Source organism: Amphiura filiformis, chromosome 19 (genome assembly GCF_039555335.1).
Source record: "Amphiura filiformis chromosome 19, Afil_fr2py, whole genome shotgun sequence".
Lineage (NCBI taxonomy): Eukaryota > Metazoa > Echinodermata > Ophiuroidea > Amphilepidida > Amphiuridae > Amphiura > Amphiura filiformis.
This window is the reverse complement of record NC_092646.1, coordinates 37,917,773-37,942,765: the sequence shown is the minus strand read 5'-3', so window position 1 is coordinate 37,942,765 and position 24,993 is coordinate 37,917,773. Positions and strand designations below refer to the sequence as shown.

The window sequence follows — 24,993 nt, the reverse complement described above, 5'->3', positions numbered from 1 at the left end:
ACTGTATTTGTAATACAAATAAAATGTTCTTTAGGAGTATACGCTTGAAGTCGAAACTATTTAATTTTTCAGTCTATTCTATTTATGTACAAGGTATAACACACGCACGCTTGAATTAAGCTGAACAAAAAGATAATGTTTTAATGATGAGCGATCCGATCGACAACCTTGAGACGGTACTATCCCTCACTTTTCCCCATCAAAATGCAAATTTTGGCATCAGCTCATTATTATTGCTTCAGAACACCAGTGAGTTGTTAAGCCTAAAATATGTTTACGAAATTCGGAAAAACAAACACATGGTAGTGTAACACTCCGGAAGTCATAATGTTTATATGGACCAGTAGGATACACAAATTTTGAATAAGATCGTTTGGATGATGTGCCTCCATCCATAGAAAATATTGTGTGATGCAATCGGACTACCCGCCTTTAAGGGTAGACGAACATTGTTGGTCGAAGCAAAATAAAAATCGATTTTCATTATCTAGGTCAATATATTATTAAAAATTAACACCTTGATGTTTTGCAAAAGTTCATTCTACAAATCATATACTTTGAAAACTTGCTTAATTTATTGTTGTTAATGAGTTATGTACATTTTACAAAAGTGTTGTTGTTTCAGCCCTCTTTACAACATAACTCAAGAACCACAGGACCTACAAAAATATTTCTGTGATATTTGAATTCTTCTACACGCTCGCAAGGAAATGAGCAATGCAATTTTTGCCAAAGCTCACTACCATTTGCAAGATGTTGTGAACTACCAAATCGCAACACTTTAAAATAGTGTATTACCTTAAAGGCTCATTCAGTGATCCTAGCGAAACAAATTTTGATTCTTTATAAATTGCCTAAAAGTGAAGGATAAGCCATTAAAATTGTCATTAGTGCATCGTATTTTTTTTTTTGGTAATATAATGATTGATAAATGCAGGACTGCATAACCAACACTCGCATGGCATAGTTGTTAACATCATCGTTGCTGTTAGGTCCCGGGTTCGAAACCTGGTCGATGTACCCTTTTATAGTCTTTCTTTTTAATCTGGTTTTCGGCCGCGGTTTTCCATTTACAATGCACGTCCTGAATATAAAATCGGCGCGCAACTCGGGGGGGAGGGTAAATTTTGGTGTATGAGGCTATAATCCCCTCGCGGTTGATGGATTAGTATACCTTGGGCAACCCCATGCTTCCCCAAATTATACGTCCATCGACTATAGCTAGTGTCTATGAGCCGGTTTGTCGAAGCATGGATAGTGGTCAGGCTTCTTGAGCCATCAGGTTTAAGCTCAACAGTGCTAACAATTTCACATCGTACACCAACTATAGAAAGATAAATCAATAAAATTGGATCCACATTGGTAGGGCTAGCCTGCTGGCTTAGAAAGCCTGACCACTAGCCAAGCTTCGAGGAATCGAACCTATGTACACAGAATTAGGGTTCAAATTTACGGGTCATATCCGTTCGTACCTTCCTTGTCTCCATCATTAATTGTCTGCAAATACTTCCTTCTTCTCCATTTCCTCTGATTGCTTTTCTTTTCCTTTTCTTCCTCATTCTGATGTTCTACATCCTCTACATGTATGTATTGGACCAAGTGGGACATGGACCAAGTGAGACAATGGACCAAACGAGACATTCACCAAATGGGACATGGACCAAGTGGGACAGGGACCAAATGGAACATGAACCTAATGGGACATGGACCAAGTGAGATATGGACAAAGTGGGATTGGACAAAAAGGGATTGGACCAAGTGGGAATTGGACTAAGTGAGGCTGGACTAGGTGGGAACTGAACCAAGTGGCATTGCACCAAGTGGTGTTTGACCAAGTGGCATTGTACCTAATGGGAATAAACCCTGAAGTCTAAATAATGAAACATTGTCTAATTTGTATATATAGATCCACAATGGCCGCTTATAGCCGCTTACCCAGCAAACACAAAATTTTTTGCAGAAAACGTTTAAATGTCGGGTTATAAGGGTATAAAAACGTTTTAATATCATTCCAAAATTTTTTTTGAAAACGTGATACAAAACATTCTAAACAGAATGTTATGATTTTGGGGTTGAAAAAATATCTTGCGAAAAATATTTGCCGAAAAGATTTGCAATAACGTTTTTTAAAAAACGTTTTCATGACCTTTATATAACCCGACATTTAAATGTTATTAAAACGTTTTGAAAAAATATCTTAAGTACATTTCTGTGTTTGCTGGGTATGCAGGGTGATACGAGCTAGAAAGGCCAAACTTACTTTTTACATTGTTTTACTCAATTACAATACAAGTTCATTTGCGTACATGCACTACTAACACACTGGTCGACAGATCTAAATTAAATATTTTAATGGAAAGCACAATACGATTGGACCATCAACATGATCAATAATAACAATACTCCATAATGACCTTATCCTCAAAAGGCATAGCTAAATTCAAGAACCATTGCTCAACTATTGACCTCAAGTTGTGGAGTATGAGTTTTGGTACCCAACATGCTCAAAGGTCATTTGATGCATGTAGAAACCTATTGGGGTTAAAGAACTATGTACTGACAGGTGACCGTGTTTGAGATCCTATTGGTTATTTTTTGATATTTAACAGTCTTTCTTGCTGTCGTTGCTGATCAGTTCCAGAAGTATTTTTCTTCTTTCAATCTTATCCAGTGAATCAAAATCCACTGAAGAATGTGAATGAAGACAACTATATCCTTTGCATATAAAATCCTTGCACAGATGACATTTTCCAAAATGGTGTCGCAAGTTACTTGCAGAAATCTCTCATTTCTTCTGGGAGCAGATTAGTTTCCATCCACTTTGTACGTACTTCAGAACTGCATTATTTTCACTCAATTTATCGAAGTAGATCCATCAAAAATCCCTCTTTTGGGAATATGTGCACTTTTGGCGTAACCTATCTTCGCTCATTGGTTGATGTAGTATTCTCACTACTTCTCTGGTTCCAGTTGCTCTAATTTTGAGAGCCCTTACTGTTCACAGTGTTTCTCGTATAGAACTGTAAACTTATACTAAGGCTGCTTTGACATGTCAGATCATCCAGTGGTAGTAATTGTAAATCTTTTCCAAACCAAGTCCGATTGTGTCCGGAGTAGACCATTATGTCTTAATTTGGTCCATTTTTACAGCTTCAAAACGATAACCATGAAATCCCGGCTTAAACCCTGTACTGTATGTCAAGTGAGATTTGAGTTCCATGATAATATTTACCCAGTAAATATTATTTCACGCGATGTGTGCTGTGCGTCCAAAAGAGTTGTATAGTTTCAATGCCCAAAACATTACGGTAACCGCAAAACCATGGTATCGGCGCGAGTTCCATCTTTTCTTCGTCGCTGATCTTGTAGCAATGTAGGAAATTGCCACGCCCACCCGGCTGGCCAAAAAGTCTTTTGCACCCCACCTCATTTTACCCTCCCCCAGGGCTCATAATTATTGCACAGCCCCTAATACACACATATCTCACGACGGACGGACTTTGTGCATTTTAAAGTAAATAATAATGACCTGTGCCCTTTTGTCATGTTTGTCTTGTTGAATTCCCTTCAGTGTCCCTTAATGTACGGTCGGCATTTTTCGAAATTTTCAGCTGCTGTTAAGCATAATAGGTTTGATACGGTTGCAACTGTGTAGTCTGACATCAGATGATCATCAATTATAAATATTATCACTGGTTCTATAAGACTGAGAACTATGTCGGACATAATAACCCTTAATATTGGCGGTCACATCTACACAACAACTAAAACCACTTTGACGCGGTACCCCAATTCCATGTTGGGACAAATGTTTGGTGGCCAACTACTGCCGTCAGCAGTAGATAAGCAAGGCAACTACTTTATAGATCGGGATGGAACACTTTTTCGATACGTGTTGAATTTTCTTCGAACTTCTCAGTTAGTTTTACCAGAGAATTTCGCCGAGAATGAGTTACTAAGAGCGGAAGCAGACTTCTATCAGATACCAGATTTCACCGATGCTGTTTCTAGGACATTTACACGATCGAAATCTAGCGTAAAAACGGACGGAGATATTGTTATCGAGAAAAGGGTCTTGCAACAACAGTATTCTTCCGATAGCCGGGCCGATACCTTTTCTGATTGGACAGTTCGCGGCGGAAACTATCACATCTTGGTGCTTCTAGCAAGTTCTTTCCGCAAAGGATACGGTATTATTTCTACTGGCATTGCATTTCATCCATTACAAGCATCACAACACCACACCGACATGATCGAAGGAGTTGAGTTTAACTCCGTAGTATTGAGAATCAAAACCTACGCTCTCAATAACGATAGATTGTCTGCGTTAAAGCTACGCGGTAATGCAATTCGGACAGCCTGTGGCGACGAATCTCGAACTCAGCAGCGGGTATTCGACTATTTACTGACAGAGTTGTGGAAGCTTGGATATGCTCTTTACGATACTAAGAATGGAGTTTTCACTGAAGTAAAGGACATCCCCCCACCTTCTCCTCATCACAAGGCCCGTAACAAGGTCATTGTTCACGTAGCTGGTGCTACGTTTTATTTCAAACCGTCTCCACGATAGATAATTTATATCAAGACAGGGATCAATAGTCCGACATTGCCCCTATGAATTCTCACCCTCAAGCATAGGCTATAGATCTTTGATCTGTGTCAGAATTCTTTTGAAAATATAGCCATCCCAAAGATTGTAGGTGTTCGACCCGGGTGTTCGAATGAATGACAACATTGTATTAATATCGTATGGTAATCTCAACCATACTCAATTTGATTTACGTTTTCTCGTTCCCAATATATGATTTTGCTGCGCTATAGAGTACAGACTGCAAAGTGTACTTACCTTCCAGCTGACTTTCCGACTTACTTACTTGCTTACTAAACTCGCAATAAACAACCGGAACTATTAGCTTGCCAAAGGACAAAGACTTTTTCAATTCACGTGTCACCGACATGTGACCATTTCACATTTTCTAAACGTTAACTTAATAAAAACAATAAAACCAAAATATAGTCCCATGACAAAAATTCCTCATCATTCATCATTATTTTCTTAGAATTGATTGTCAGCTTCAGTATACAACAATTAATACAACAATAAAACATTTCCCACTAGATTATTACGATAATTTCTCAATCTAAATCAAATTCAGTACTGATCGATGACGTCATATAGAGACTTGACATTTAGTATGGAATATTTTTTCACAGAATGCCAAGACTGGTCTGGAATGGGTCTGCATAAACCGCACGGGGTAAATATTAATTGGGATGTGTCGGGAGATGGTGTAAAGTAATGGTTTGACAGAAAATGGGCTTTCCATTAGTTTCCATTATGGCGCTCATAATGTAGTGAATTAGCCTAAAATGGCGGGTTTAAGGAGACTGAATTTGATTTTTGTGGGGGTAAAATCTCTGAATTTGAGCATCATGATTCTGATATTATCAAATTTATTGAGGTTGAGGTGATATTTACTGAACCTAAATACCAATAAGTGTTCGTCAGAACTGAAATGCACTTGAAATCTACCAGTTTTGAAAGTGGGAGGAGCTTTACAAAATATGGCTCTGAAAATGGGTACGCACTCAGAGAGTTTGAATGGCCTCCTGGGGCCAAATGTTATAAACTTACTGTACACAAAGAAACAGCATGAGTTCATTGGACAACCAAGAATCCGCGCGGTTGCTTTGTACCGTAAGTTTATGTTTATAACATTTGACCTCAGGTTCAAACGGTTAAAATACATCACGCATAATATAACCAAACGCATGCCATTTTACTTGAAATGTGTTATCTGTAACCATATGCAAACGAGCAACATTCTATACAAAATTGACAGCACGCATGCGTCTAGCTAATTTCCATCAAACTTTTTTCAACTGTGTCACATCGGGTGAAAACACGAATTTGCTTTCTTGTATTTTTACACTTTATACTAATGTATTGAATGTTATTTGGCGATGTGCCTTCAAATAAAACGCAGCAAATCTATAAAGCATCCATATCCGTCGCATGTTTTGTTTGATTGAATGAGATACCGCTCACGTCATGGTAGATGGTCAATCCTTGGACGTCCAAGAAATCTTAGGTGTGTAAAATCATTAGCGTGTAAAATCTTAGGCGTCTTTGGTTTAATTAATAATTGGCCAATGATGGACTAGTTTGTGATTTCTGGGTATGTGATTTGCCGATAAGTATAAGTATAGCACGTAATTATTGGACATCCAAGAATGCACATTGGACATCCAAGAATGCACATGGACGTCCAAGATGCAATCTTGGACGTCTAAGGTTAGGCTTTTGATGCGGTTGACGCAGCAAATCTATAAAGCAAATCTATAAAGCATCCGTCGCATGTTTTGTTTGATTGAATGAGATACCGCTCACGTCGTGGTAGATGGTCAATCTTGGACGTCCAAGAAATCTTAGGTGTGTAAAATCATTAGCGTGTAAAATCTTAGGCTTCTTTGTTTTAATTAATAATTGGCCAATGATGGACTAGTTTGTGATTTCTGGGTATGTGATTTGCCGATAAGTATAAGTATAGCACGTAATTATTGCACATCCAAGAATGCACATTGGACATCCAAGAATGCACATGGACGTCCAAGATGCAATCTTGGACGTCTAAGGTTAGGCTTTTGATGCGGTTGGCCATGGGTACTTTTGGGCCAATGGACATCCATGTTTAATGTGCATTGATAATATCCTGGACACTAAACCCCAGGGTTCCATATAGGTACGCGTCATGTGGCTGTCAATAGGCACCCAATCTCTATACCCAATTACCCCCTTTTTTAATCAGCTAACACCCAATAACCACACCTTACACCCAGTGGCCCAATCATTTAGAAAGAACATCAAATCTGCCCATTTTTGCGTGCTTCGAGCGCATTTAGAACAAATTTAACCTTTAGTGGCAATTTTAGCTTCAAAATTGCACAATTTTGCACATTTCTGCCCAGAAAGGTATTTTTCACTGTCAATGACCCCCAATTTTACCGGCTCCGCACTGAATACCCCCGTTTTTTGGAGTCTTCGCTAAGTGATCCCCTTTTTGTCGAAAAGATCTTGCACGGATAGACAACTATTGTCTCAGGTAGGCACAGGTACGTCACTTTCATATTCGACTACACCCCTCCTCACACAAAAACGTTTTAAATCAGTTATATTTTGGCTTTTGGCTTAGGTAAAAACGTTTTAATAACATTAAAATGTCGGTTTTGTATGAAAACACACTACAACAATATTTTTAAAATGTTTTCAAATTGTTATTGTAAACTATTTGTGCAAACATTTCTTGTCAACATTTATGTAATATTATTCTAAAATATTTGCACCCAGCAACCACAGAAATGTTTTTAAAATGTTTTTTTTTTTTCAAAATGTTTTTATAACATTTAAATGTCGGGTTATATCAAGGTCATGACAACGTTTTTAAAACGTTATTGCAAATATTATGGGCATACATTTTTCGCAAAATATTTTGTCAACCCCAAAATAACATTCTGTTTTGTATCAAGTTTTCAAAAATGTTGTTGGAATGTTATTAAAACGTTTTTTTACCCTTCATAACCCGACATTTAAACGTTTTCTGTGAAACATTTTGTTTTTACTGGGCAGTAGATTATCAAAAAATGTTTTTTATTGTTATGAAAACGTTTTATACCCTTAATATACCCTTTATATAACCCGACATTTAAACGTTTTATGACGACCTTTTATAACCTTTTCGAAAACGTTTTGTGTTTGCTGGGCCGGCACTGAACAATGTAAATGCGATATGTCCTCATTGCGACCGAAACCTGGGGAGCCCCACATTAAATGGTCAATATAGGGTCTGAAAGAATATCATCGATTGTTTTAAATATACAAATGGGTCCTCGTTCAAAGATATTTTAAAACAAATATAGAAATTATATATTTGTTTTCACCCAATTCCCCTACTTCACTCTTTATACGTTATTGAATTCATTATTATACAACGAGAACAGAAAAGAACAGGAACAGGCTTTTCCTTGGATACCAAGTGAAACGAGCAAGCAATAATATTGACTAAGACCTAGAGTAAAATTTAAAAAAAAACTCTTTCCGTTTTCATTGCGCTGTCACGTGGATCCTCGTCCAATGATATTTCTAAATATTTGTTTTCACCCAATTTCCCTTACTTAGCCCTTTATTTGAATACTTTATCGATTTCTTAATGAAGTGTCCCACACTATCACAGCATTTATTGAGCGCTATATCAAATTCTATTACCTCCACGACCCATTATTCAAAATCGCGCACTGTGATTTGTTGAAACGCGTCACGTGAGAGCCCATTATTCTGCAATAATGGGTCAAGCGCCGTAACACATTCTACGCACCGCATTACGCTTGGTTACGCGTGCAATATTTCCGCGATACGCGCTGTCACTTACGCGTACGCGCTCCACCTTGAAGTAAACAACTTAAAATATTTGTGCCAAAAAATGACATTTTCTCTTTAAATTGCGCTATTTTCTGGTAATAGAATAGAAATAAAGGGTGCAGCATTATCCTTTACACGCAAATAATGTGTCCTCGGCAGTAAAACGTTTAAATAATGGGTTCGGCTGCGCCTCACCCATTATTTACGTTTTACTGCCTCGGACACATTATTTGGGTGTAAAGGATAATGCATTACCCTTTATTTCATAAATATTACTACAGCACATACGGATATAAATTAGACGTATAAGAAGTACGATCAGACGTATAAGTGTGACGAGAACAGATAATAAACCCACATCACACAACCATGGCGACGGACGGACTTTGCGCTAAATGTAAATAAGGAACTGTGCACTTTTGTCTTTGAATTTTGTCGTTGAATTAGTCTATTATGGAGTCAGCATTTGTAAGAATTTTCAGTGTAGTCTGACATCACGGGAACATCAAAGATTTAATATCACTGATTAGACAAAACTGACAACTATGTCGGACATAATAACCCTTAATATTGGCGGTCACATCTACACAACAACTAAAACCACATTGACTCGGTACCCTGATTCCATGTTGGGATGCATGTTTAGTGGCAAACTACCGTCAGCAGTAGATAAACAAGGCAACTACTTCATAGATCGAGATGGCGCACTGTTTCGGTACGTGCTAAATTTTCTTCGAACTTCTCAGTTGGTCTTACCGGAGAATTTCGCCGAGAATGAGTTACTAAGAGCAGAAGCAGACTTCTACCAGATACCAGATTTCACCGATGCTGTTTCTAGGACATTTACACGATCAAAATCTAGCGAAAAAACAGAAGGAGATATTGTTATTGAGAAAAGGGTCTTGGAACGGCGAGCATCTAGTACCAGGGATGCTAGTACGTTCTGCGACTGGGTAGTTCACGGTAATTATAACACCTTGGTGCGTCTAGCCAGTTCTTTCCACCAAGGATACGGTAATTCTAGTATGGATGGAATTCACCCATTAAAAAGAAGTCCCAAGTACATCGATGGAGTTGAGTTTAATACCATGGTATTAAGAATAAAATCCTACAATATTCACTATTCACATATGTCCGGTAATGCCATTCAGAGCGCCTGTAGCGGAGACGGGTCCCTCACTCAGCTTCACATCTTCCACTATTTGGTGACAGAAATGGGAAAGCTTGGATATACTCTTTACGATACCAAGAAAGGAGTTTTCACAGAAGTAAAGGACATCCCTGAAATCACTCCTCCGGTTGTTCATGTAGATGGTGATACATTTTATTTCAAAGCGTCTCTACGTAGATAGTAAGGACATTCCTCCAATCACTCCTACGGTTGTTCATGTAGATGGTGGTACATTTTATTTCAAAACGTCTCCACATTGATCAATCCTAGATCATGATCTGTGATTCTTGCAAGGATTCTTTTGAAAATAAACCACTCGAAAGAGTTTAGGTGTTCATGGTGTTCGAATGAGTAGTCCCAATGCATTGTCATAATATCATATGGTAATCTTTACCTTTACTTAGGTGACGTTTTCTCTTTTCCAATTTCTAATGAATTTCTTCGACAGTGAATACTCTCATGCTGAGAACATGGAGAAAATGGCCTGTTGAGGACATTATTAATGTATAGAAGCTTATAGATGAGGCCATTAGGGTACTTCAAACGTGTCTAAATAATACGAGGGTCATTCAAAAAGTTCTACCTCCATAGTCACATCTCTGTTATCTTGTGAAATTGAAATTACCCATGGTTATACTCTTAAATCTTGGCTACAAAATAAAAGTTATGTGATTAAAATGTGATTTTTGGTTGTAAAGATTTGTTGGTTAAAGCGGATGCAGATTTGGTACGTCGGAAACGGTCTGAATTATCTATTAAATAATTTTGATTTTTTGAAATTCGCGATATAACACATTTTATGGCAAATGATTAAATATTTTAAAATTTTTAAAAATATCAAATTTTAATAATTTGTCATAACATATTTATTGAAATTGAATTGAAATTACCCATGGTTATACTCTTAAATCTTGGCTACAAAATAAAAGTTATTTGATTAAAATGTGATTTTTGGTTGTAAAGATTTGTTGGTTACAGCGGAAACGGTCTGAATTATCTATCAAATAATTTTGATTTTTTGAAATTCGCGATATAATACACCTTTTATGGCAAATGATTAAAAATTTTAAAAATTTTAAAAATATCAAATTTTAATCATTTGTCGTTACATATTTATTATATCGCGAATTTCAAAAAAAATAAAATTACTTGATATCAGAAGGACATTCCTCGTATTTAGAATTCAATTTGATATGTCTGATGTGCTCTCATGTTCCACAAAAAATACCGTAGAACGTTCATACCAGAGTCCTTTTAAGGGTCTCCGGTCTCTGCGTCGACAACGTCTTAAAAGACGTTATCGACGCAATGACCGGCCTGGGGCCTATTGAAGAGGTTAGCGCTACCAAAAAACTTTCTTCATAGGTGAGCTCTATTAGGCCACGAACAAAAGTATTTGTTTTGGAGTAAACTTCAGAACAACGGTGTGCACATGGTGTGTAAGGCACAACACATTATTAAGTCCTATGGCACTATCGGAGATCCGATAGGTACCGATGGCTCTTTCCATCATATCCGGAAGGTTTGCAAAGTGCTTTCGTTTTTTATTTAAATGGAAAACGATAACACTTTGTAAATGTTAATCATTATGCTTGATACAATTTATTACATCACCAGGGTATGAAAAAAAAAGAGTCACCGGTACCTAACCGGACACCGATAGTGCTATAGACCCGGGGCTATAGAACCAAAGAACCACCGTGGTAACTTACTATGGTAATTCTGAGAAAGACAAAGATTTGGTTTCTATAATAATATTTTTATTTATTTATTTATTACAATTTATCACTGGCACAGAGTTACAAAAATATAATATTGCACATAAGTTACATTAAAAATTGCACAATATCATAAAAGGAACAATTAAAATTGCACTATAACCTGATAACGGGCCATCCTCTCATTTTGTTCATTTAGTGAAAAAAACCTCATGTAGGCCTAACGTTTTAGCGCTTTTGAATAAAGTTTAGAGGGTGCTACCGGACTTGGAACATTTGGATATGAAGTCAATGATAATATTTTGAGAAAACACGCAGGATTGATTTTTTGTTGACAAAATATCAAAAATATATAAAAAATATCATGATAGTTTTCATACGAACGATATTTTTGATAAAAGTGATATAAGTGATAATCTTTATAAAAAAGATAGTGTGATACATGTAGTATAGGCTATTCAAGAAAATAAGTGCACACCCCTATAGGAGTAACTTTTCAATAAAAGAATGATTATCAAGTTTGCTTTCTAAAAATGACTCCAATTCCAGTTGCCTATGTTACTTAAAAAAAGCTTGGAAATGCAATGAAATGAACGAAAAGTCGAGGAAATCAGTAAAAGGAGCTCTTAAATTGAGGATTTTTGATTTTGAACTATTTTTCTGCTGGATTTCTCGCCTTTGTATACTTTAAAAGTCTGGATTTCCGACAATCACGGCGAGATAAAAAAGTCCGGAAATCCGAACTGCTCTACAGGGGGTGTGCATCTATGTTTGTAATAGCCCAAGTGACAGTTTTGATGGAATAGAGAGATGTGATATTTATCGGATAGACGTGATAGAAATTAAATATATCTGATAGAAATGATAGATATTATGGAAGTAATATCTAGGTGCCCAGCGAACACAAAAACGTTTTAAAAATATTTTGAATAAGTTATATTTTGGCTTTTGGTTTAGGTAAAAACATTTTAATAACATTAAAATGTCGGGTTATATAAAGGTCATGAAAATGTTTTAAAACGTTTTGTATGAAAACACACTACAACAATATTTTTAAAATGTTTTCAAAATTTTATTCTAAACTATTTTTGTAAACATTTTTTGCCAAATATTTTGTCAACACTTGAATAACATTATGTTAAAATATTTGCACCCAGCAAACACAGAAATGTTCTTAAAATGTTTTTTTCAAAACGTTTTAGTAACATTTAAATGTCGGGTTTTATAAAGGTCATGAAAACGTATTTAAAACGTTATTGCATATATGTTGGGCAAACATTTTTCGCAAAATATTTTTTCAACCCCCAAATATCATTCTGTTTAGAATGTTTTGTATCAAGTTTTCAAAAATGTCGTTATTAAAACGTTTTATACCATTTATATAACCCGACATTTAAACGTTTTTTGTAAAACATTCTGTTTTTGCTGGGCAGTAATTATCAAAAAAATGTTGTTTAATATTATGAAAACGTTTTATAACCTTAATATACCCTTTATATAACCCGACATTTAAACGTTTTCTGACAACCTTTTATAACCTTTTGCGAATGATGTCGAAAACGTTTTGTGTTTGCTAGGTGATGTATCAGAAAGAAATGAAGCTGAATTTATACTCGAATTTTGCAATGCATCGCTCGTCGCTTTAACATTTTTACTTATGGCTTACGCCTATCAGATAAATATCACATCTCTTTATTCTATCGAAACTATCAATTGGGCTATTACAAAAAATAGATGCACACCCCCTGTAGAGGAATTCGGATTTCCGGACTTTTTATCTCGTCGTGATTGATGGAAATCCAGTGATACATATCTGATAGAAATGATATGTCTGATAGAAGTTATATCTCGGATAAAAGCAATCGAAATTGAATATATCTAATGGAAATGATAGATTTTATAGAAGCCATATCTGGGTGATATATCTGATAAAAATGAAGTAATATAGAAGATAGAAATGTTATTTTTGATAGAAATACAAGAAATGTTATGATATCTGATAGTTTTGATAGCAGTGTAGGACTGCAGGTGATATAATTTGGTAGAAATAATAGTTTTGATAAAAGTGATAGAACCAATATCTCGTTGATATGTGATGCGATCAAGCAAAATCAGTCGGAACTCGGAAATATTGATTTTGTGATATAGCCAAATAAAGAAAATATTTCCTTTGTTTCCTCTTGTTTTGGAAACTCTTTAATTGCTCACATCTTTGAAACTGGTTGTTCAATTTCAATGGAGTTTTCTGCAAAATACAGCTTTGTAAATGTTTTTTACTATCCTGTAAGAAACTGAAAATTTATTATTGCCGAGTTCCGACTGGTTTTGCTTGATCGCATCACAGATATCTGTTCAAAATAATGAAATTATATTATCTGAAACAAGTGAATCACCCTAATAATTACCATACAATGCAGCTATTTCCTTGTTTCTGGTATACCGTAAACGTTCGCCTAATGGCGCTATGGAGTTCATGGAAATGAGAGAGCGCCATCCCTGTAAAAGCCGACTATTATCACTGATCATTAAGGGTACGTGTAGTTAAAGAGTGAAACCTATCGACACATACAATTATGAACAAGATCGAACAAACGTGTTCATGATAATGCGGTAATCATTCACCTGATACGTTGTGGCCCAGTGAGCAGAGCATTAGACTATAGTGCGAGGATAAAGGGAACTTGTGTAGAAGATTGATGGTTCGAATCTCATGCAGTAATTTCTGACAGATTATGATGTCTGTCAATGTTTTTTTTTCTGATTTGAGGAAATTTTATTCTCTATTTTCTTGATTTTATCTTTAACATTGTTTATATAATTTTATAATTTTATCTTTTATGTGTCTTTTTCATGATTCTTTGTTTTATCGTTTCATTTAAGAGTAACTCAATCCATTCAATCAAATGTTGTAATGAACCTATTTGATTGTATAGGCATTTGTTATGTGTGTGAGACGAACTGTCGCGTGCGACAAGTCTTTCAATTCGCGCGAGTGTCCTATGCATCAGTGGTCATAAGAGGTATATCATTTTATTCGAAAGGGGGGTCCCAAATATACGGGGATCATAAAGTCTTGGAAAGAATAATAGGAGGGGGTCATAAATGTTTTATGACCAAAATGTAGGAGTCACACGATGACCACAGAAAGTGTGTTATTTTATTCAAAAGACTGATTTCAATACAATTTTGGGGTTTGGGATCATAACATTTTTGTTGCCGAAATAGGGGTGCGTAATTTTATTGACGCAGACTTTTTGTAAATTAGGGACCCCCCTTCCGAAAAAAAATGATAGCCCTCTAAGAGGATTCAAAAGATAACCCCTGCCCCAATAATCCCTAGCTATATTTGTTTGAAACTGTCCCACGGAGGATGTATCATAATAGGCTCAGTCTTCAAATGATAGAAATAAAATTTGAATGAGTGAACGAACAAAATCATACAACGACCAACTGAATAGAGGCTGTGCATATGACGTATCACCCCGTAAATATGGCGGACTACTCAAATGCATTCAACAAAAGCATGATTGCATCTACCGCGACAGTTCGTCTCACACACATAACAAAATGCACTACGATCAAATAGGTTGATGACAACATTTGATTGAATGGACTGCACTGCGCCATGATTACGGGGAAGAAACTGGTTCAAATCCTTTGTTTGGAGCCAATCGATAAACGCAAGGCCTCTATAGCTATCATTGAATACTGGCTAGGATTCCACAACACAATGAGAACATGTTATAAGGCGCTTTGGAAGGCACACAATACCCCAATGGCTTTCCATATTATGTGCACTCAACAACTATTCAGTATCGAAGCCCGGTATCGAAGTTACGTAATGTTACTATGTCAACGGGATCACGCGCTTAAGTAATGAACCACGATCGAAACAATCAGTACACAAAAAAGGCATACCAAAATAGCGTGATCGTAATGATCGCCATACAAACAGTGCTTGGTTCCGATACCATCACGGAGTTACGTAACTACTTCGTGGTCTGATAGTTATATGAACAATGGTCTGATCTACTTGGGTTCGTTAAGAAAAGAAAAAATAGCTGATCATTTATAATGCATAAATGAATAAAGTAATGTAGTTACACAATTTGAAACATTGAGGCCGTTCTATTTTTCAAAGGTCATTTAACTGTTAAATGTAGTGGAATATATCACGCATTGATAGGTAGCAGGTGGAGCAAATTTTGTCAGCGGTTTTTCACTATGGACCACAATGACCTCATCCCAATGGCATAGTTCAATAACCTCAAGTAAACAATCATAGTGCAAAATTTGACCTCCAGTTGCAGAGTATGAGTTTTAGTACCCAAATTTTCAAAGGTCATTTAATAAATGTGCAAAATGTATTGGGGTTAAAGAACTGTGCCCTGATAGATGAGCATGTTGTGGATCCTAGTGTTTGTTGCCGTTTGTTTGCAGTGCCTATTTATCTAAAAAAATTAAATTAAAAAAAATTCACAATATTCGTTCGTAAAATGGGGACAAAATCCAAAAACATTTCTTGACCCTTCTTCACATAAAAGTGGGGACAGATATCAAGATTCGAACAAGAACCATTCACCATTCAAGGCGCACCCTCTACCGACTGAGCTAACGGGTCAGACAATAGAAGGGTGTAATTTTGAACTGAAGAATATTAAAAAAATATGAAGAAATTACAATGTTATAAAAAGATTTACTAAAATGAGTTAGGTTTAACGTATGAATCGATTTACAAATTAAGTCCAATGGTACTTTGAGAAAGAATACCTGAAGAAACCCCAAAACATTTGCTGCTCTAGCAACTAACCTAGTGACCTAAAGTATTGGGTCATGTCACGATATTTTTTTCTGAGGCATTATGTCCAGGTTGCTCAATTTAACATACACGTATCCTTAATGCTGTTGAGATTTTACAAGGATGGCGCTCTCACATTTCTAAGAATCCAAAAGCGCCATTAGGCGAACGTTTACGGTATGTCACCAACCATATTAAAATATCGGTGACTACTTGGCTCGTTATGCCATATGTCATTGCAAAGGTGTTCAGTCAGGTGTTGCGAACTTGAACATGTGATCCATGACGGCATATACCGCACCGATTATTTTGTTGCATTGTCTACATTGATCATTCTGCATGTTCTGTATTATTGCAAAATTGCTGAAAAACAAGAAAAGTTGTATCCGAGCATGCTCTGAAGAAAACAAATTTAAACTTAATGGAATTGGATCCAGTTCCAGACATCACTGACTTTGCAAGACGTTCTTACATGAACATGTAATTTCTAACATACATTGTGCCATCTACGGGTGCCGTATGGAAAATAGGGGATATTGAATGTAACTGACTCTGACTATACTATGGCGGACATAATAACCCTTAATGTTGGCGGTCACATCTACACAACAACAAGAAGTACTATGACTCGGTACCCTGATTCCATGTTGGGATGCATGTTTGGTGGCCAACTACTGCCGTCAGCAGTAGATAAACAAGGCAATTACTTCATAGATCGGGATGGTGCAGTCTTTCGGCACGTGTTAAATTTTCTTCGAACTTCTCGGTTAGTCTTGCCGAAGAATTTCACCGAATATGAACTGTTGGGTGCGGAAGCAGACTTTTATCAAATACCAGATTTAATCAATGCTGTGGCTAAATTTAACGAGGACACGGCTGAGGATATTGTTGTTATTGAAAAGATAGTACTGGAAGAAATTGTACCATATGAGCCTGAAGATAGGCCAGAGACATTTTCAGATTGGAGAATACGGGGACGCCAACGAACTATGCTACTTATATTGGATTATGTTCTTAAGCAAGGACATGAAGGGCTGAATGACACTAGCAGTGGAATTGAATTGAACTCCAGTGAATTGAGAATCAAAACGTACCAAGAAATGATTGACGAAGATGACGATGATCATACGTATGATGTACGCGGTAATTCGATTCAGCAAATCTTAGGCGATGGCTACACGGATGGTGATACCGGCGAGACTCTGGCTCAGCTTCGTATCTACCTCTATTTGATGATAAAATTGGGCGAACTTGGATATAGACTCTATGATACAAAAAGAGGAACATTCACTGATGACGGAATCGTCAAGGATGTTTTTGGTTTCCTTAAAATTATAAACGGTGATACATTCTACTTGAAGAAATCTACACTCCATTAAATTTAAATGATTATGTCGTCAGTTTGAGACAGTTTATCTGAAAATCTGAACTAAGGGGTTCAATGTTTACTCAAGACCAATCTGTCGTCTGGTGAAAGCATGAACAACGTATATATAAGGTGACATTTGTTTACATTTGGTATGCCCTCTGTTGGTCTGAGGTGGACGATGGAGAAAGTTTATTTTAAGCATTATCAAACTTGATTACAGGTGCCACAAGCTACAATATAACAAGTCAACAACATTAAAAACAAAGGTTCACAAGTTGGGATTTGAAGATTTTATATATTCTGCAATAGATACAGTATTCTGCCCTTTGGAAATCAACAGAGAGCGTTCTGATTGAAAACATATGACGTCACCGGTTATACGGGTTGGTGCAATATGTATACCGGGGGCAAAGAATATTTGTCAGGCCAAAAAGAGGGAGGGGGTGGCAACGAATTTTTGGCAGGCCAAAAGGGAGGAGGGGCTCGCGATATTTTGGTCATCGTTTTGATATTACACCCTAAAAAGGTGTAGAAACATGTTGGGGGAACATTCCAATATTCAAAATTTTCTACTCCTTGCGCTCGCATCACATGGTTAGACAATTTCAGGTTTTTAAATTGGGATTCCCTAAACTTTGGCATGTGTAAAGGATGGTTTTTTGGCATGTCGAAAGGGTGATGGGCAAGTGATTTTTGGCAGACCATTTTGAGAATTCACCACCCCAAGCTACACATAATTATTGCACAACCTAATAAGACCAAAATAATCCTAACGGTAACAGAAAAGCGTAAACAGTTGTACATTCCTTCGATCTTGTGGACAATGTAGCTTTTTTAGTTACGGAATGCGTTGTGTTGGGTACACTTTAAAGGAATTTATCTAAATCTTCCCAGTAGAGAAACACCATAACTAGTTTAACCTGCATGATTAATAACATGAATAATGATACTATATAAATATTATTAATCTGGTGACAAAAAAAATTATAGAGGGTCTTGTAAACTCACCGTTTTGGTCAATCCCGATAGGCTTTGCGTGTTTACCGGTACCTTGGCCTATGTCACACTCAAGTGCACATCGATAGCGAACATCAGTACCATGATCATACTGCGCCATCGCTAGCTGCCAAAGTCTCTGTGGTTTTGTATGCTGTGAATTCTCGCATATTCATGAGGGCCAATCGTTCAATCTTTCGTGCTGTTGTAAACAAATCACGTCAGCGTTGCATGCCTTCGCATTAAGGTCCGTTCATACTACCACCGCATTTGCGATGCGTTGCTTTGCGATGCGTTGCTTTGCGATGCGGTGCGTTGCCGCACTGCATCGTACTGCAAACTACTGCATTGCGACATCGCAATAAAGTTAAATACCGGTACATTTTAACTTGGAAATGCGACGAGTTGCGTTGAGTTGCGGCAAAAAGTAATCGATATATCGGTATCGCAAATGCGGTGGTAGTATGAACGGACCTTACGCGATAGAGCGTTGCGTGTATTTGCGTTTAGGCAAAAGACCGTAAAAATACGCCGTATGATGTCGTAAGTCAAACGATTGGCCCTCATTAACGGGTGATGCTGGGACTTTACCTGTTGGCGAGTAGTCTATAAATAGTAAAACACGCAAAGACTTTGGGGATTTACCGAAAAGATAAATAGCGTTTTTGCGTTGACGAATTGCCTATAGTCCATTTGGCTCTCGCGAGGCAGTGACGTCAGTAGCTTGTCGCAGTTAGGCTACTTCACGCTTTTTACAAAATTCACCATGTTTGATCGCGAGTGTAGACACGTCAATTCTTTGCGGCAGTGCACACGATTTACAGCGTGCATTTTGGCATCATTGCCTCGAGGAAGCCAAACGGACTTAATGACCTTTCGGCACATTTTTTAGTTTTATAATTTTATTGTCCGTCTCATAATATTATCTGTCATTGTTAATAAAATGTTCTTTAAGGAGTATACGCATGAAGTCGAAACTATTTAATTTGTCAGTCAATGCTATTTATGTACAAGCTATAACACACGCTTGAATTGTGTTGAACAAAAAGATAATGTTTTAATGATGAGCGATTCGATCGACAACCTTAAGACGGTCTCCCCATCGGAATGCAAATGTTGGCATCTGCTTATTATTATTGCTTCAGAACATCAGTGAGTTTTGAAGCCTAAAATATGTTTAGGAAATTCGGCAAAACAAACACATGGTAGTTAGTATAACACTCCGGAAGTTATATTGTTTATATGGACCAGTAGGATACACAAATGTGATGCGATCAAGCAAAATCGGAAATATTAAATTTTCAGTTTCTTATAGGACAGTAAAAAGCGTTTACAAGGCTGCATTTTAAAGAAAACCCCATTGAAATTGAACAGCCAGTTCCAAAGATATGAGCAATCAAAGAGTTTCTTAAACAAACAAAAGGATATGTGTCATTTGTTTGGCAATATCTCAAAATCAATATGTCCGAGTTCCGACTGATTTTGCTTGATCGCATCACAAATTTGGAATAAGAACGTGTGAATGATGGGCCTCCATCCATGGAAAATATTGTGTGATGCAATCGGACTACCCGCCTTTAAAGGCCCATTCAGTGATTCCAGCGAAACAAATTTAAATTCTTTATAAATTGCCTAACAGTAAAGGATAAGTCATTAAAATTATAGGTATTTTTTAAATGAAACATTTGGCAAATACCGATGGAAAAAGGCATTGTTGACAAAGCAAATTTGAAACCCCATTCAAACACATGTAGCTAATATAGGTATGTAAGTTGTGGAGTATGAGTTTTTGTACCCAACATGCTCAAAGGTCATTTGATGCATGTAGAAACCTATTGGGGTTAAGGGCTGGGGTATGAGCGACCTTGAAGTACAGGTATCTGGAGAAGGGAAGCAACGAGTTACCCCAAATCACAGCGACAGGTAGTGACTGGGCCGCCGAGTGCTAATATATATTTATTTTGAAAGGTTCGTGTTTGTTTTAAATTTTGGGGCGTTTTTCCAAAATTTCATATTTTTGGCGATATTTCAAAAAGCGACATGCCAAAGACAAATCTTTTGCACATACTTTGTTATTGCTAATACAACTCTTTTCTGCATACCTACGTTACAATTCGTTGTGGTGATTTAGTAATATTATAAATTTTGTGACTGCATTTTTGCGTTTTCGATGCGATTTTAGGCTTACCGTGATTTAACGTTGATATCTGGTCTTGCTCCTTTTATAATTTTACTTTGACCGTCGGCTTTTGTAAATAACAGAATGTAGATTGGCTCTGAATAAGTATCGTAGTCCTCTTGGTGGGTTTTTTCATGATATAATTAGTTTGTATTTGCATGTAACAACCCAAAATCGACCTCTGAATTCGGGGTTGAATGCTGTTTCCGGAATACCTGTGGACTCAAACAAGTGCACGAGTGGCGACTATGGTTTTATACTTCCCGCATTCATGATTGCGTCAACGCCTAATAATATACTTCTTTGTATAGGTTGAGTGTAGCTGGTATACAAAAAAATTGGTTACATGTCAATGACCATTAACTTCAGGGATAGATCCATTGCACGCCTTTCTATCATGCAGTATCTTTACCCACAGCATGTGCCCGTGTCATGTGCCAATATTGCGCAACGTTAAAGGTTAATATATATTTTTTTGACATGGAGAAGACTGTGTGCTTCTATGGCCGAGTGGTCTAAGGCATTGTGGTTTCTTAGTTGCTGTTCTCAGTGTCGCTTGTTCGAATCCGAGCGTCTGTTTCTTTTTCTTATGCGCTGATTTATTTTTCCAGCGTAGGTCCTAGAAAAACTAATTTATAATTTCTTTTTGTATTATTTATTTATTTATTTATTTATTTATTTATTTATTTATTTATTTATATTTATATTATATATTTATTTAATGATGTTTTGGGGCTCGAGAGAACGGACACATTAATTAATGAATGAATGAATGAATGAATGAATGAATGAATGAATTAATTTATTAATTAATTCATTTATTTGTTTGTTTTATTTATTTATTTATTTATTTATTTATTTATTTTTCGTTTGATTATTTGATGATTGAGTGAGCAGATTTATCGATTGCTACTTTAGTTGTGGGACTTCTATTAGAGTTTGAATGACATCGTACATTAGTATTGATTTTTCCGTTAAACATTATCAAGAATTAATATCACAGGTGTTATTGCAGATAGGAAGTTGGCTTAGTGATACTATCTGTTGATTCAGAACCGGAAGGTGCCGGGTTCGATTCCCACCTATGTCTATTTTTTTTAAAGACTTGGAAAATTACAGCAGTAAGTTTATTTGGCGCGCGATCTCAGTTATTCATTTTCTGATGGCTGTGCCTCTTACTGGCACCCTCCCTCTGGAATCCAAACCACGGTTCGCTCATAACACCTCCCTTAAAGAACTATGAACTGACAGATGAGCGTGTTTGAGATCCTAGTGGTTATTTTTTTTGCTATTTAAGTCTTTCTTGCTCTTGTTGTTGATCAGTTTCCTTCTTTCACTCTTGTCCAGTGAGTCAAAATCCACTGAAGACTTGAATGAAGACAACTCATTATATCCTTTACATAATTATAAAATCCTTGAACAGATGACATTTTCCAAATGGCGTCACAAGTTACTTGCAGAAATCTCTCATTTCTTCTAGGAGCAGATTAGTTTCCATCCACTCTGTTCCACGTACTTCAGAACTGCATTATTTTTACTCAATTTATCGAAGTAGATCCATCACAAGTCCCTCTTTTTGGGAATATGTGCACTTTTGGCGTAGTCACTATCTCAGTGGTTGATTAATATTCTCACTATTTCTCTGGTTCCAGTTGCTGTAATTGTGCGAGCCCTTTACTTTTCACAATGTTTCTCGTACAGAACTGTTTACAAAGGATGCTTTAACCTGTCAGATCTCTATCCAGGTGGTAGTAATTGTAAATCTTTTCCAAACTAAGTCCGGTTTTGTCCGGAGTAGACCATTATGTCTTACTTTGTTCCATTTTTGCAACTTCAAAACGATAACCATGATATCCCGGCTTAAACCCTATAATGTCAAGTGAGATTTGAGTTCCGTTAAAATATTTACCCAATAAATATTATTTCCCGCGATTTGTGCTGTGTGTCCAAAAGAGTTGTTTACGCCGTAGAAGTGACGTATGAATACAATTCTGACTATATCGCCCCGCATTACAACGTTCACGCGGTACCGATGCATTGAACCACAGATGTCAAAGAAATGCTAATCACTCGCACCTGTCAGATAGTATCATTAAAAAGAGCGGTATTGTATTCAATATATGATTGCAGGCATACACAGGTGATGAGTGCAACCTGCCTGTAGTGCAGCGCGGTATATTCAAATTTCTATTCATCCATTGCTATGGTAGATAATCCGATTATGACGTCACTTCGTATAGTTTCAATGCCCATTGACCTCCCAAAACAACGGTAACCGCAAAACCATGGTATCGGCGCGAGTTCTACCCATTCTTCGTAGCAATGTAGGAAATTGCCTCGCCCGGGGTTGGCCAAAAAGTCTTTTGCACCCCCCCCAACACCACCACCCTCATTTTATCCTCCCCCAGGTCTCATAATTATTGCACAGCCCCTAATACACACATATCACGCGACGGACGGACTTTGTAAATAAGTAAATAATAATGACCTGTGCCCTTTTGTCATGTTAGTCTTTGTTGAACATTTTGAATTCTCTTAATTATGTACAGTCAGCACTTTCAGCAATTTTCACCTGCTGTTTAGCATTAGGTTTGACACGGTTGTCTGACATCAGAGGAACATTAATTATAAATATTATCACTAATTCTATAAGACTGAGAACTATGTCGGACATAATAACCCTTAATATTGGCGGTCACATCTACACAACAACTAAAACCACCTTGACTCGGTACCCTGATTCCATGTTGGGACACATGTTTGGTGGCCAACTACTGCCGTCAGCAGTAGATAAGCAAGGCAACTACTTTATAGATCGAGATGGAACACTCTTTCGATACGTGTTGAATTTTCTTCGAACTTCTCAGTTAGTTTTACCAGAGAATTTCGCCGAGAATGAGTTACTAAGAGCGGAAGCAGACTTCTACCAGATACCAGATTTCACCGATGCTGTTTCTAGGACATTTACACTGTCAAAATCTAGCAAAAAACGGAAGAAGATATTGTTATCGAGAAAAGAGTCTTGCAAAACGTGTCACGACGGCATTCTTCCGGTAAAAACCCCACCTTTTCTGATTGGACAGTTCGCGGCGGAAACTATCACACCTTGATGCTTCTGGCAAGTTCTTTCCGCATAGGATACGGTATTATTTCTTCTGGCATTTTAGCTCATCCATTACAAGCAGGACAACGTCACTACACCGAAATGATCAAAGGAGTTGAGTTCAACTCCGTTGTATTGAGAATCAAAACCTACACTCTCAACGATAGCTATTCTGAGCCACTACAACCGAATGCACTAGCCTGTATTGGCGATGGATCTCGAACTCAGCAGCGAGTATTCGACTATTTGCTGACAGAATTGTGGAAGCTTGGATATACTCTTTACGATACCCAGAATCGAGTTTTCTCAGAAGTTAAGGACATCCCTAGGCATAAGGTTGTTCGCGTAGATGGTGCTACGTTTTATTTCAAAGCGTCTCCACGATAGCTAATTCTATTATATGCAAGCATAGGCTATAAATCTGTAATCTGTGCTAGAATTCTTTTGAAAATATAGCCATCCCAAAGATTGTAGGTGTTCGACCAGGGTGTTCGAATGAATGACAACATTGTATTAATATCGTATGGTAATCTCAATTTGATTTACGTTTTCTGGTTCCCAATATATGATTTTGCTGCGCTATAGAGTACAGACTGCGAAGTGTACTTACTTTCCAGCTGACTTTCCGACTTACTTACTTGCTTACTAAACTCGCAATAAACAACCGGAACTATTAGCTTGCCAAAGGACAAAGACTTCTTCAATTCACGTGTCACCCACATGTGAGTTGACCATTTCACATTTTCTAAACGTTAACTTAATAAAAAAACAATAAAACCAAAATATAGTCCCATGACAAAAATTCATTCCTCATCATTCATCAATATTTTCTTTGAATTGGTTGTCAGCTTCACTATACAACAATTAATACAACAATAAAACATTTCCCACTAGATTATTACGATAATTTCTCAATCTAAATCAGATTCAGTACTGATCGATGACGTCATATATGTATCCCTACCTATAAAATGGATGAAGTTCAAACTTTTTCTATGCCCTGTGCACGGTATTCTAGCGGAGCTGAAATTGTAAAGTACTACATACACTAGGAGAGATTACTACTCGTAATAATGATCATATGCCATCTGCAACGTGATTGGAAATTGCACACATTTATAAAAAAAAACCCGTTCAAACGGTTAAAATACATCACGCATAATATAACCAATTAAACGCATGCCATTTTACTTGAAACGTGTTATCTGTAAGGACGTCACAACCAACTCAACGAACTCAACCA

The 24,993-nt window shown here is 37.0% G+C and overlaps 1 pseudogene; it reads left to right on the top strand.

Moving 5' to 3' along the window:
• Positions 1-23,310: 23,310 nt before the first annotated feature.
• LOC140140561 (BTB/POZ domain-containing protein KCTD6 pseudogene) lies at positions 23,311-23,757 on the top strand (annotated as a pseudogene).
• Positions 23,758-24,993: the final 1,236 nt, after the last annotated feature.